At 37.7% G+C, this 12,951-nt stretch overlaps 1 long non-coding RNA gene across 1 annotated transcript; it reads left to right on the plus strand.

Moving 5' to 3' along the window:
* The first annotated feature begins 2,478 nt into the window (after window positions 1-2,478).
* LOC121050831 lies at window positions 2,479-5,870 on the plus strand. Its single transcript, XR_005804123.1, has 3 exons — window positions 2,479-3,340; window positions 3,420-3,519; window positions 5,109-5,870. It is a non-coding gene; the product is annotated as an uncharacterized LOC121050831 (long non-coding RNA).
* The last annotated feature ends 7,081 nt before the right edge of the window (window positions 5,871-12,951 follow it).

The raw sequence follows: 12,951 nt of genomic DNA on the forward strand, positions 1-12,951 counted from the left end.
GATGGAGTACTTAGACCAGGAGAGATGTACACTGTTGATATGAGCACAACCACTAAAGAAGTGTATGATTTACTGTATAAAGAAGATACCATGGATATGAGAATAGGTCAAGAAAAATTAATTAGAGCACTCGAGCATGAATTTTTGGCCTAGTTATAGCATACTTAAGGTGATGGGAGAATGACTCTATGAATTTGAGTTATAGCATACTTAAGGTGATGAGAGAATGACTCTATATGATGCTCACTTTGGACATAAAGACTAGTTAAAACTCCATGTTCTATTAACATACCTGTAGGAAAAGAAAATACATTCCTAAGCACTTTAGGAAAAGAACCAATAAATCTTGGATTAAAAAATATAAAGCACCAAAATATAAGAGCACTTGTAAATGTTATTTTTGTGGTGAAGTAGGATACTCAGATCATATTATCTTTGAGGAATTTTGTTTTAATTAACATGCATGTCAAGATAACTAATAAAAAATAGTCAGAGAACCTCTGAGTCTAAGAACCTCTGATTCTGGTTTGTTTAGCCCAATAGGTTGGCTGTGTCAGATTAGGACTTTATTAAATCTGAATCACAGGTTCATTTTTCTTACTAGATGTGTTTATATTCTTGTAAGGCAAAATAATTACTATCCAATTAATAATATATTTAGCAAAAAAGTAGATAACATAGAAGAACAAATAACATAAATTAATCTAGATGGGTTGCACGATATTTGTGAATATCCTCCACTGTTGGTGCCTCATCAATTGCTGGTGGTAATGGAGGTGGCTCTATGTAATTATAAAGTGATATGAGAACTAAATGTATGTCTTGCTTGAAGATGGGTCAATTTTGTAGATTGTATTACAGGAAATGGATTTAGGCCACAATTTGAGCATATAAAAGGGGCTGATAATACACTTGCAGATATCTTATCTCGGCTTCTTTTTTGACAGTTATGGAATTTTTCAGGCTTTCGTCTTTTAGTAATCAAAGAGCAGAAAATGGTGTGCCACTTCAAAGTGGTAATCCACTAAGCATAACAGCAAGATCAGTAAATATTAGACTTGTTTTACGGGGATATGAAAGAATACTAATGATCTCTAATCGGATAGTACTATAACCTAATTCTATAACTCCCTATTGCTTAAGATAATGAGTTATAACATACTTAAGGTGATGGGAGAATGACTCTATACGATGCTCACTTGGGACATAAAGACTAGTTAAAACTCCATGTTCTATTAACAAACCTGGGGTAACTCTAACTCTATCATTATCATGCTCAATGTACAGTTCACCATATTCTCTTCTACATTTTCTATTTGTCGATAGTTATTAAACCTTACTAATGCTTCTCCTAAGTGATTTTCAGAAATTTGTGCTTTATCAAGTTGTTTCTTTTTTAATTCTTGTAGATTAGGTGATAACTATTGACAGATGGAACTAGCATGCAAGTGTAGACAACTTGACATGCACTAGTAGACAATATGCATTACAATATAAGGCTTCATGCATAGAACTAGAAATCTGTATACACATGTGGCTAAAGAACAAATACACATGCAATAGAAAACAAAGGTTGTTATACATGACATATAAGGCCAAAAATCTTTTCGATCCAAATGGCATGACTAACCATTAAAAGTGTCCTTTTGGACAAGTGAAGGTTGTCCATTCTATTGATTCTTCAGGTAATCTAATTTGCCAAAAAACTGATTTCTATCTTTCCCTTCAAGTAGCTATCCAAAATTTTCTTTTTAATCTTATAGCTCATCCTCAGCCTGGTATAGGAGTCATCTATCATAGTACATTTTCTCATCCTGCAGAAAAAGCAAGATTTCATATTCTCTAGAAGCATTTTCTTTATTCTTACATAATGAAATATTTACAATTATTGCCAAAATATTGTTTCTCATTATAATAAAATCACTACTAATAAACAAGCAACCCGAAGATAGGTCAATTTTGTAGATTGTATTATGGGAAATGGATTTGAGCCATAATTTGAGCATATAAAAGGAGCTGATAATACACTTGCAGATATCTTATCTCGGCTTCTTCTTTGGAGGTATGGAATTATTCAGGCCTTCTACTCAAAGAGCAGAAGGTGGTGTGCCACCTCAAAGTGATAATCTACTAAGCATAATAGCAAGATCAGCAGATATTAGTCATGTGAGACCTCGAGAATTTTAGTTAATTTCTGAAGGTAATTTTTTGCCAATAAGATTTTTCGCAAGGTGATTTTAGTGAAGGAATCGATTTTGGACATTTTTATGTGTCGAGACTACCAATTGGGCTATTTGAATTAAGTTTCGGCCGAGATTCTTTCATTTGGGCCTAGAAGGTTACAGAAGTTTAGTGAGACGATAGTTTGTTGAAGTTTCGAAGACGATAAATTAAGTTGTAACAAAGTTTTGGATTTTGGAAAATCGAGTTTCAGGCTTAGGACGGAGTCAAGAAATCAATAAAGAAGTTGATGAAAAACGAGAAAAGAAACGAGCCCGAAAACTCGAAAGTGATCAGCTGGGAGTATTACGTAATTTGTCGCGAGGACAAGACAGACATTTCACATGAGCCATAAATAAAAAGGGTGAGAAAACCCTAGAAACCTCAAAACTATCTCTTCCCCTCTCGGCTGTGTCTCTATCCTCTCTCCTTCTCACTTTCTCGTCTTCCCTATGCCACCACCAGAGACACTAGTTCCAGCCACCACCTCTTATCACCATCACCACCAATCGATCTGGCACACAAATCTGACCCAAGCCTGAGTCTCATCATCGACATGCATCGCCTCCGGCCTCCACACGCTTTCCTAAAAGCCATGACAGCGGTGCTCTCCAGTCTTCATCGATTTCCGCCGACTCCTCACCACACCGTCACTATCAGCGAGCTCAGAGCAAGCATGTTATCAAGCCCTGAAGCTCGTCGTTGACCCGACATAGGAGGACCAGTGTACACGACATCCCTGAAGCTCACAGCTTTGCGTTTTGTCGTTCTCCAACCTCCAATTCAAATTGATCCAAATCACCTCCAAGAATAGAATCAGCGCCTCTCTTTTTACCATATTCCCATAACCCCGACTAGAGCCGCCGCACGTGCTACACGCGCAGTCGTCGACACTTGGACCACCGTAGGTTCGCCGCTTACAATCGCTGGATCTTCAGGCCTTCTCGATTAGGTAATTTGTCGTACTCTTCTTTGGTTAAAACCTCCAATTTTGATTTGGATTGAGAAAATCCTAACCCATTGTCATTCAATTTGGAATTGAGGTTTTGTGGAGTTTGCAATTTTGGGATTTTTGAGAGGAGAAGTTCCTGAGATAGTTTTGATTGAAATCGGGAGAAAGGTAAGGATTATGTGCACATTCTCTCTGTTGAATAAGAAATTGGTTGAAGGTTGATTTTGATCCTATTTTGGCGTACTAGGGAATCCGAAGGATTAATGGTGGTGGAGCACAGCTTGAAGGATTAATGGTCGTGGAGCACAGCTTCGATGATTTGACTTCTAATTTGGAAAAGAAGAATGGTAAGGGTTTGGGTATTTGGATCTATTTTTCCGTGTATTGTTCATACTTAGTGGAATTCTAGTTTTCTAAATGCTATTCAATAGTTAAGGATAAGAAGGTAAATAACATAAGCAAAATTGAAAAAGATAAAAACAAAATCCACTGCTTTGCAAATAACTCCTCACTATGTGCGCTTCACCCATGAAAAATCATTCTCACTATTTATAGTAACTCCTCACTTTTTTTGATAATTTTTCTCACATTTATTTAATTAATTATTCACACCATGTGCGTGTGTTTTTTTTCTGGTATATTTATGTGTGTGTGTGTACACACAGATCCTATACAGAGCAAATCTTCGCTTTGAAATTAAAGTTTAGGGTCACTTTTCGGTCACATATCCACATCTCGACCGTTCAGATTTTAGGTACTAATGTATAGATCATCTATGAAAATTTTCAGCCAAATTGATGATCGTTAAGGCATTGATAACTGCCTTAAAACTAGTATGGTTTAGGTTGGACAGATTCAGTTTGTTCATTGGTTTAAGCGAGTTAGATGATCTATACATTAGTACCTAAAAACTGAATGGTCGAGATATGGATATGCAACCGAAAAGTGACCCTAAATTCTAAATGTGCACTTTAATTTCAAAGCGAAGCTTCGCTCTGGATAAAATCTATATATGTGTGTGTGTGTGGAGGCATTCTCTGCTAAGGATATCCCTAACTTAGCTTACAGTACGGATTTCCATATTTTGACCACTTTTCGATCACATATTCACATCTTAACCGTTCAATTTTTAGGTATATATGAGTAGATCACTTTTGCAAATTTTTAGCCAAATTTATGATCGTTAAGGCATCCAAACTGCAATTTACACGAACGGTTCAGGTTGGACAGATTTGGTTCGTTCATATAAATTGCAGTTTTGGATGCCTTAACGATCATCAATTTGGCTGAAAATTTGTAGAGATAATTTATACATTAGGACCTAAAAAATAAACCATTAAGATGTGAATATGTGATCGAAAAGTAGTTAAAATATAGAAATTTGTACCGTAAGCTAAGTTAAGGACCTCCTTAGCATAGAAGGATTGATATATATATATATATATATATATATATATATTACATATTTGCTCTGCTAAGGAGGTCCGTTCCTTAGCTAAGGAACATATTTCCATATTTTGACCACTTTTCGATTACATATTCACATTTTAACCGTTTAGTTTTTAGGTCATAATGTATAGATCACGTACTTCTGCAAATTTTAAGCCAAATTGATGATCGTTAATGTATCGAACTTCATTAAATCAATGAACAAACCGAATCTGTCCAACCTAAACCGTTCGTGTACATAATTGTAAATTGCAGTTTTGGATGTCTTGACGATCATCAATTTGGCTGAAAATTTTCAGATATGATCTATACATTATGACCTAAAAACTAAACGGTTAAAATGTGAATATGTGATCGAAAAGTGGTCAAAATATGGAAATTCGTTCCTTAGCTAAGGAACAGACCTCGTTGGCAGAGCAAGCCTCCATACATACATACTCCTCAAGTTAATTATTATGTAATTAATTCATTTTTATATATTTTGTAGTAAATAAGTGGAGTTGCGAAAACGAGAAGAAATAGTGCAAAATTAGAACAAATTGGAGTTTTCGACAAGTAGGCGACCGGTCAATTGATCAACCATGAGTCACCTTCGTCCAACAAATGAGAGAGAGAAAGAAATGAAAGCAGGTTTAATTAAATTAATTAAGCATGGGCTTAATTGGAGAATGGAACAATGGTTTGATTAGATATTAATTAAACCAAATTAGTTTGATTACAATGGAGCTGCATGGCTATAGCTTTAATTAAGCCATAATTAATCTCAACCTTTTTGTCTTTCTCTCTATCCCCAGGCAGGCACGTGGGTTGTGCATGGCATCTGCCATCAGACTTATATGCTCTCTCTCAAGCCAACCACGTGCCATTCTACCCACTCATTGTTGTCCTCTCCTGCAATCCGACCATCCATTTCTAATCAACCCTTTTTCTCACCCAACATACAGAGACCATGACCTAATTATCCCTATATATATATACACCCCATCAGACCACTCTCACAAACCTTCTACAGCGCCGCACAACAGCCTTGGGAGGGCTGCTGCCCTTCCACTCCTCCCCTTCCATTTCTTTTATTTTCTTTACTTTTTTTGTGGGTATTTGGAGGATTTCTCACTCAAGCTTCAAAGAATCATCATCAAGAGCACCACACCTCTATTTTGGGTAGTTGGGTGAAGAAATTACTTGGTTCATACTAGCTCATAGCTAGAAGTGACCAATCTAACTCTCCCCTCTCTTCCTTATTATCTATTCCATAATTTTATTTAATATTGATGATTTATTTGACTATGGATAGTGAGTAGTTCAATTTTGGGAGTTAAGATTGTGAAGCCCTACTCATCTTGTATAAATATTGATGCTTTAATTTTAATAAATGCAATTTCCATTGTGTATGATTTAAATCCGAATTTATTGGTCCTTAGAAGCATGTTTCTAGGCTTTGTCACCCTTTGAAATTATGTTGTGGGCAATTGTGATGAATAGATTGATAAATTGATAACTTATTAGTCTTGTTGCATCTAGGATTTAAGTGTGGTGACCATTAGCTAGCTTAATTGTAGCTAAGCTTGCTTGGGTCTCTATTATCTTGCTCTCTAGGCCTCTAAATTTGGATATTGCGGCCTTAACCGGTGTAATACCCAAATTAGAGAGTTGATTGTGGCCTTAACCGGCATAATCAATACACTGAAATGATAATTGGTTTAGTAGCCTTAACGGTACTAGATACGGGACTCGACACATATAGGAAATGCATGTATTTGAGAAGTTGGCATTGATATTTGCAAGAGAGTTAGTGTGAATCACCCGACACTCCCATGTTCCTATTAATTTGAAAACTCAAATTTAATTTTCTAGTTTGTTAATTAGTTGTTTAATTAGTTTACTTTTCGGTTGCGTTTAGTTTAATTAATTCACAATTCAAAACTTCCTACAATTTTTGACTCATTTGTTTATATCCACCACTAGGCTCTTAGTTTTGATTAGGCTTTGGTGAAAACCAAAGCCGAGCATTGCTAAGGTTTGGTGCCTTAGAATAACATTTTTCTTTATTTTCTTTGTTTCTTTATTTGCTTATTGACTCTAGTTCCGACTATCAAAGGATTGTGGGTTAGCCACTAATCCCCGTGGTATGATGATTTTGGGCTTAATATTTCCCTATCTTGACAATGATACGTACGCTTGCGTAAATGTGTATCCAAGTCACATACATACATACATACATACATACATGGCCCTTCTAGTGAGGGATCCCTTTTTTTGGGTCTTTTCTAGGAATAGGGCATTAGACCAACTTTTCGATCACATTTCAACATCTCAACCTTTCAGTTTTTAGGTCCTAATGTGTAGATCATTTCTACAAATTTTCAGCCCAATTGATGATCATTAAGGCATTTAAAACGGTGATTTAATATTATAAGTATGAACGATTCAAGTTTGACAGATTTGGTTCATCCATTGATTTAATCGAGTTTTTCGTTGGTGATGTTTATAACCACCAACTTGGGCCATCGAAGCCTGTAGCCTCATTTTGCCGGGATCGTGAAAGGCTGGTGGAGGGTGCGGTATTAGATCTGGGCTGCATTCTAGATCCAGTTAGACCTGAGAGCCATGATTGTCCGATGTGGGTCGACGGGCGTGGGGCGAGATGTACTTCGATTGTTTCACCACAAAGGTTTGATGTCAGTATTATCCAAAGACAGTGGGTTTTAACAGTGGCTTGGTCCAGCCACTTATGCCGGTCGTGGTTCGACAGTGGCGTGCATTGCCAGTGGGACATGATGGAGTTGTTGCATGCTTTTAGGTTTCTTGTTACGTAGGTTTCCTTGTTAGAATAAGACCCTAAATGTCAGGGTTATTGGTTTAGTTTGTTTTGACTATTTCCTTGTTAGTTTACCATGTAGCATTAGTCATGCATTACGTGGGCTGCTATTTCTCATTCTCTTAAGATTATGTAAAGGCTATATAGCCATGTTCTTTGCTTTGAATCAGATAAGTCATTCCCATATTGTTATCGTTGCTCTTAATTCATTGCTCAGTTTTAATTGATCAACAATACCTAACAATCTGGTATCAGAGCCCCCACTGGGCCTGAGAAAGAGAGATAAGCCGCAGCTTAGAGTGACTTCCAAATAAGTGAGATGACAAGTGAGGGGAATTTCGTGCAACCACAAATTCCTAGATTTGATGGTCACTACGACCACTAGAGTATGCTAATGGAGAACTTCCTTAGGTCAAAGGAATACTGGAGCTTGGTTGAAGTCGGTTATGAAGAGCTGACGTCTGGTTCAAATGTGTCGGAGACGGCTTAGAAGAAGCTCAATGAGATGAAATTCAAGGATATCAAAGTGAAGAACTACTTGTTCCAGGCAATCGACAGGATGATCCTAGAAACCATTCTGAAGAAGGATACATAGAAAGATATTTGGGATTCGATGAAGAGAAAGTATGCTGGAAATGATAGAGTGAAGAGATCAGGCCTCCAAGCCTTGCAAAGGGACTTCGAAACCCTAGTGATGAAATCAGGTGAAACTGTTATTGATTATTTTTCTAGGGTTATGTTTGTGGCCAATAAGATGTGTATCTATGGTGAAGTAATGAAAGATGTGACTATCATAGAGAAAATCCTTAGGTCTTTAACAGACAGATTTAATTATGTAGTCTGTTCTATTGAAGAGTCTAAGAATCTTGATACGATGTCTATCGATGAATAGTTCATGAGCAGAAGTTCCACAGACAGCATGGTGAAGATCAGGCTCTCAAGGTGTGTTTCGAGGAGAGGACAGGAGGAAGAGGACGTGGTAGAAGCACTATGAGAGGCAGAGGTAGAGGGAGAGGATGCTAAACATTCAATCGAGCCCCTATTGAATGCTATAAGTGTCACAAACTTGGACATTTTCAGTATGAATGTCCAGGTTTGGAAAAGGAGGCTAATTATGCAAAAATGGAAGAAGAGGAGACTATGTTACTCATTTCTCACGTGGAGTTGTGTGAGAGCTATACAGAAGGTGCATGTGTGGAGCTAAATGAAAAAGAAGAACTGACATTGATGGCATAGGTGGAGGAACATGGTGTCAATATGGTTTATAGAGTTCGGATGCTCAAATCACATGTGTGGTGATAAGAAAATGTTTCATGAGTTGAATGATGGTTTCAGACACTTAGTAAGCTTGGAAACAATTCCAAAATGAACGTGATGGAAAAAGGAAGTGTGAAGCTTCATGTTAATGGTGCTTATCATGTCGTAACAGAAGTCAACTATGTTCCGGAGTTGAAGAATAATCTTCTCAATGTGGGGGCAGTTACAAGAAAGAGGTTTAGCAGTCCTAATGCAAGGAGGGATGTGCAAGATATACCATCCAGAGAAAGGATTAATCATTAAGACTTCAATGTCAGTCAATCGAATGTTTATTCTATTTGCCAAAGCAATAACAAAGACTGCAAGCTGTTTTCACACAACATCACAAGATCTACCTCATCTTTGGCATAACAGGTATGGACATCTCAGCTACAAGGGATTAAAGACACTGCAAGATAAGAGCATGGTGTATGGTTTGCCTAAATTTGATGCCTCCAAAGTGAAGTGTACAGACTGCCTTGTTGGGAAGCAGCTTTGAGATTCTTTTCCAAAGAAAAGTGCATGGAGGGCAACATAGAAGCTGCAACTCATCCACACAGACATCTGTGGACCAATCACGCCAGAGTCAAATAGCAACAAGAGGTACATTTTGTGTTTTATCTTTGATTATAGTAGAAGATCTTGGGTGTATTTTCTAGTAGAGAAGTCAGAGGCGTTCAATTCCTTTATGTGCTTTAAGAAACTTGTAGAGAAAGAAATAGGTTTATTCATCAAATGCCTCTATACTGATAGAGGTGGGGAATTTAATTCAAATGAGTTCACTGAGTATTGCAAGCAAATTGAGATCAAAAGGCAATTGACTACCGCCCACACTCTACAACAAAACGGAGTTGCAGAAATGAAAAACAGGACAGTCCTAAACATGGTTCTATCTATGCTCTCAGAAAAGAGAATGCCAAAAACATTTTGGCTTGAGGCAGTCAATTGGACCATGTTTGTACTGAATTGATGCCCTACCGTGTCAGTCGAGGATGTGACTCCACAAGAAGCATGGAATGGTGAGGAACCCTCGGTGGAATTCTTCAGAGTTTTCGGGTGTATATCTCATGCTCATGTCCATGATGTCAAGAGAACCAAATTAGAGAACAAGAGTGTTGCTTGTGTGTTACTTGGTATTAACGAAGAATCTAAACCCTACAAACTCTATAATCCTATCACCAAAAAGATAGTGATTAGTCGAGATGTGGTCTTTGAAGAGGATAAGAAGTGGGATTGGGACGCAAGCTATGAGGAGCAACTATTGATGGATTTGGAATGGGGAGAAGATCAGAAGGATACTAATGAGAATGAAGACGAAGGTTCAGATGGTGAAAATGAGAATGGAGCTAAAGACATGGAGAACGCTGGAGGGAGTGGTTCTAATACTGAGGAGGTGGATAAGGATGTGATTAATTCATCAAATCAAGGTTCGAAACTCCTGAAGCAAGAGAAGAAAGGAATAAACAACCACCGGTTTGGATGAGTGATTACACAAGTGGAGAAGGGCTTTCTAACTTGGAACTAGAGGCAAACATGGCTCTAGTAATGTTCGATGATCTTGTTAGTTTCAAAGAGGCAGTAGGAAGCTTGAGGTGGAGAAAGACCATGGATGCAGAAATATAAGCAATTGAAAGAAACAAAACATGGAAGCTAGTCGAGTTACCTGCAGGAGCAAAGAAGATAGAATTAAAGTGGGTCTATAAGACCAAGTACAATGAGTTTGGAGAACTGGACAAGCACAAGGCTCAACTAGTTGCCAAGGGCTACTCTCAGCAATAAGGTCTGGATTTTACAGAAGTATATGCTCCAGTGGCTAGGATGGATACGGTAAGGTTGATACTTGCTTTGCCTGCTCAAAGGAGTTGGACAGCTTATCAACTCGATGTCAAGTCAGCTTTCCTTCATGGTGACTTGAATGAAGATGTATTCGTGGAGCAACCTTTGGGGTATGAGAAGAAGGGTAGTGAAGACAAGGTGTACAAGCTACAAAAAGCGTTGTATGGGTTGAAACAAGCACCTCATGCCTGGTTCAGCCAAATCGAAGCTTACTTCACAAAGGAGGGTTTTCAAAGGTGCAGCAGCGAACAAACTTTGTTCATCAAGACTAGTCGTGGAGGTAATATTTTAATAGTAAGCGTGTATGTTGATGATCTGATTTACACTAGTGATGATGAGTTGATGATGGCTGATTTTAAAAGTTCCATGATGAAAGAATTCGAAATGACTGATATGGAAGAATGCGGTTCTTTCTTGGCTTAGAAGGGTTATAAAAGGAAGATGGGATCTTTGTTTTTCAAAGGCAGTATACCTTGGAGTTTCTTAGGAGGTTCGGTATGGAGAATAGTAATGGAGTGATGAGTTCAATTGTTCCTGGTTTCAAGTTAGGCAGAGATGGAGGTGGTGCTCGGATTAATGAGACCTACTTCAAACATATTGTAGGAAGTCTCATGTACATTATTGCTTCGAGGCTTGATTTGATGTTCGTTGTTAGTTTAATTAGCAGGTTCATGTCACAATCGACTGAGTTACATTTGCAAGCAGCTAAAAGACTGTTGAGATATTTGAAGAAAACTGTCGATTATGGCATATATTACAAGAAGGAAGGGAACAAGGAACTCATTGCTTATACAGATAGTGACTATGCTGGAGATTTGGAGGATCGAAAGAGCATGTCAAGTTATGTATTTATGCGTAGTGGAGGCGTTGTGTCATGATCTTCAAAGAAGCAACATATAGTCACTCTTTCGACTACTGAGGTAGAATATGTAGCTGCAGCGGCTTGTGCTTGTCAGGCAATCTGGGTAAGAAGGATCTTGGAGAAGATGAGCTACGTTCAAGATGGAAGCACCACTGTGATGTGTGACAATAGTTCCACTATTAAGCTTTCGAAGAATCCAGTTCTACATGGGCGTAGCAAACAGATTGATGCAAGATTCCATTTTCTTCGTAGTCTGGCTCAAGATGGTGCTATAGAGCTTGTGCATTGTGGTTCGCATGAACAGCTGGCAGATCTGCTAACTAAGCCGATGAAGTTGGAAGCCTTTTAGAGACTACGTGCTCATATGGGAGTTTGTGACTTGATGGATGTAAACTAATTGCTCAAATCACATTAGTTTAAGGGCGAGAATGATGGAGTTGTTGCATGCTTTTAGGTTTCTTGTTACGTAGGTTTCCTTGTTAGAATAAACCCCTAAATGTCAGGGTTATTGGTTTAGTTTGTTTTGACTATTTCCTTGTTAATTTACCATGAGGCATTAGTCATACATTACGTGGGCTGCTATTTCTCATTCTGTTAAGATTATGTAAAGGCTATATAGCCATGTTCTTTGCTTTGAATAAGATAAGTCATTCCCATATTGTTATCATTGCTCTTAATTCATTGCTCAGTTTGAATTGATCAACAATACCTAACAGGACAGCACGAGGTGCAAGCTGTTAGGGAAAATGGCCTCTTCTCTATTTTTTGGCCTTTGTTGGTGGGCTTATGGTCCATTTTATTTATTTTCAATAGTTTATCTATTGCTTAGGTATATTTAATTTTATAATAAATCCCTACAAAATTATTGTAGGGAGAGTCGGACTGAATGTCTTTGTCTGCACTTAAAGTGTCTTGTTTGTCCTACAAAGGAGTTGAGTCGTTATCAAATGGACGCAACCTCCTAGTGGCAAGATTTTATTGTATCGCCAATTATAGTTATGGTCTGCAACATAGTGAGAAAGCTAGTTTAATGGTTATATGCTTTGTATAAGCTTTATCTTTTCGGTATGCCATCTTCGTGAAGCAAATGATGTTTCCTAGATATGTGGTATGTCAACTCTTGCTAGTTGGTGCATGTTTGAATACATAAGATTTGAGGATGCTCATTTTATTATTTGGGATTCTCTCTCAATACTTATTATAATTTGGGGTTTAGGCTTTACGTCCCTATATTGTATTTAGCAGTTTGATGAATGAAGGTGTGAGAACGGCTACACCGTCCCTTATTAAAAAAATAATGTTTTGATAATTTTGAGTCCAAAGTGCCGCACTATTACTCCACCCGCGCTACAGAACTAGCTGTTTAAGTAAATCCAGAATATGTGGCCCAAACTCTAGGTTATTTGACCTAGTTGTAATAGGGTTTTGAATTAGAGATATTCTCGGAGATATTCATAGATATCCGATTAATTGTACGATTATCTTTCCTTGTACAACTATGATTTTATGTCTTGTAAT

This window comes from Rosa chinensis, chromosome 7, assembly GCF_002994745.2.
Source record: "Rosa chinensis cultivar Old Blush chromosome 7, RchiOBHm-V2, whole genome shotgun sequence".
Lineage (NCBI taxonomy): Eukaryota > Viridiplantae > Streptophyta > Magnoliopsida > Rosales > Rosaceae > Rosa > Rosa chinensis.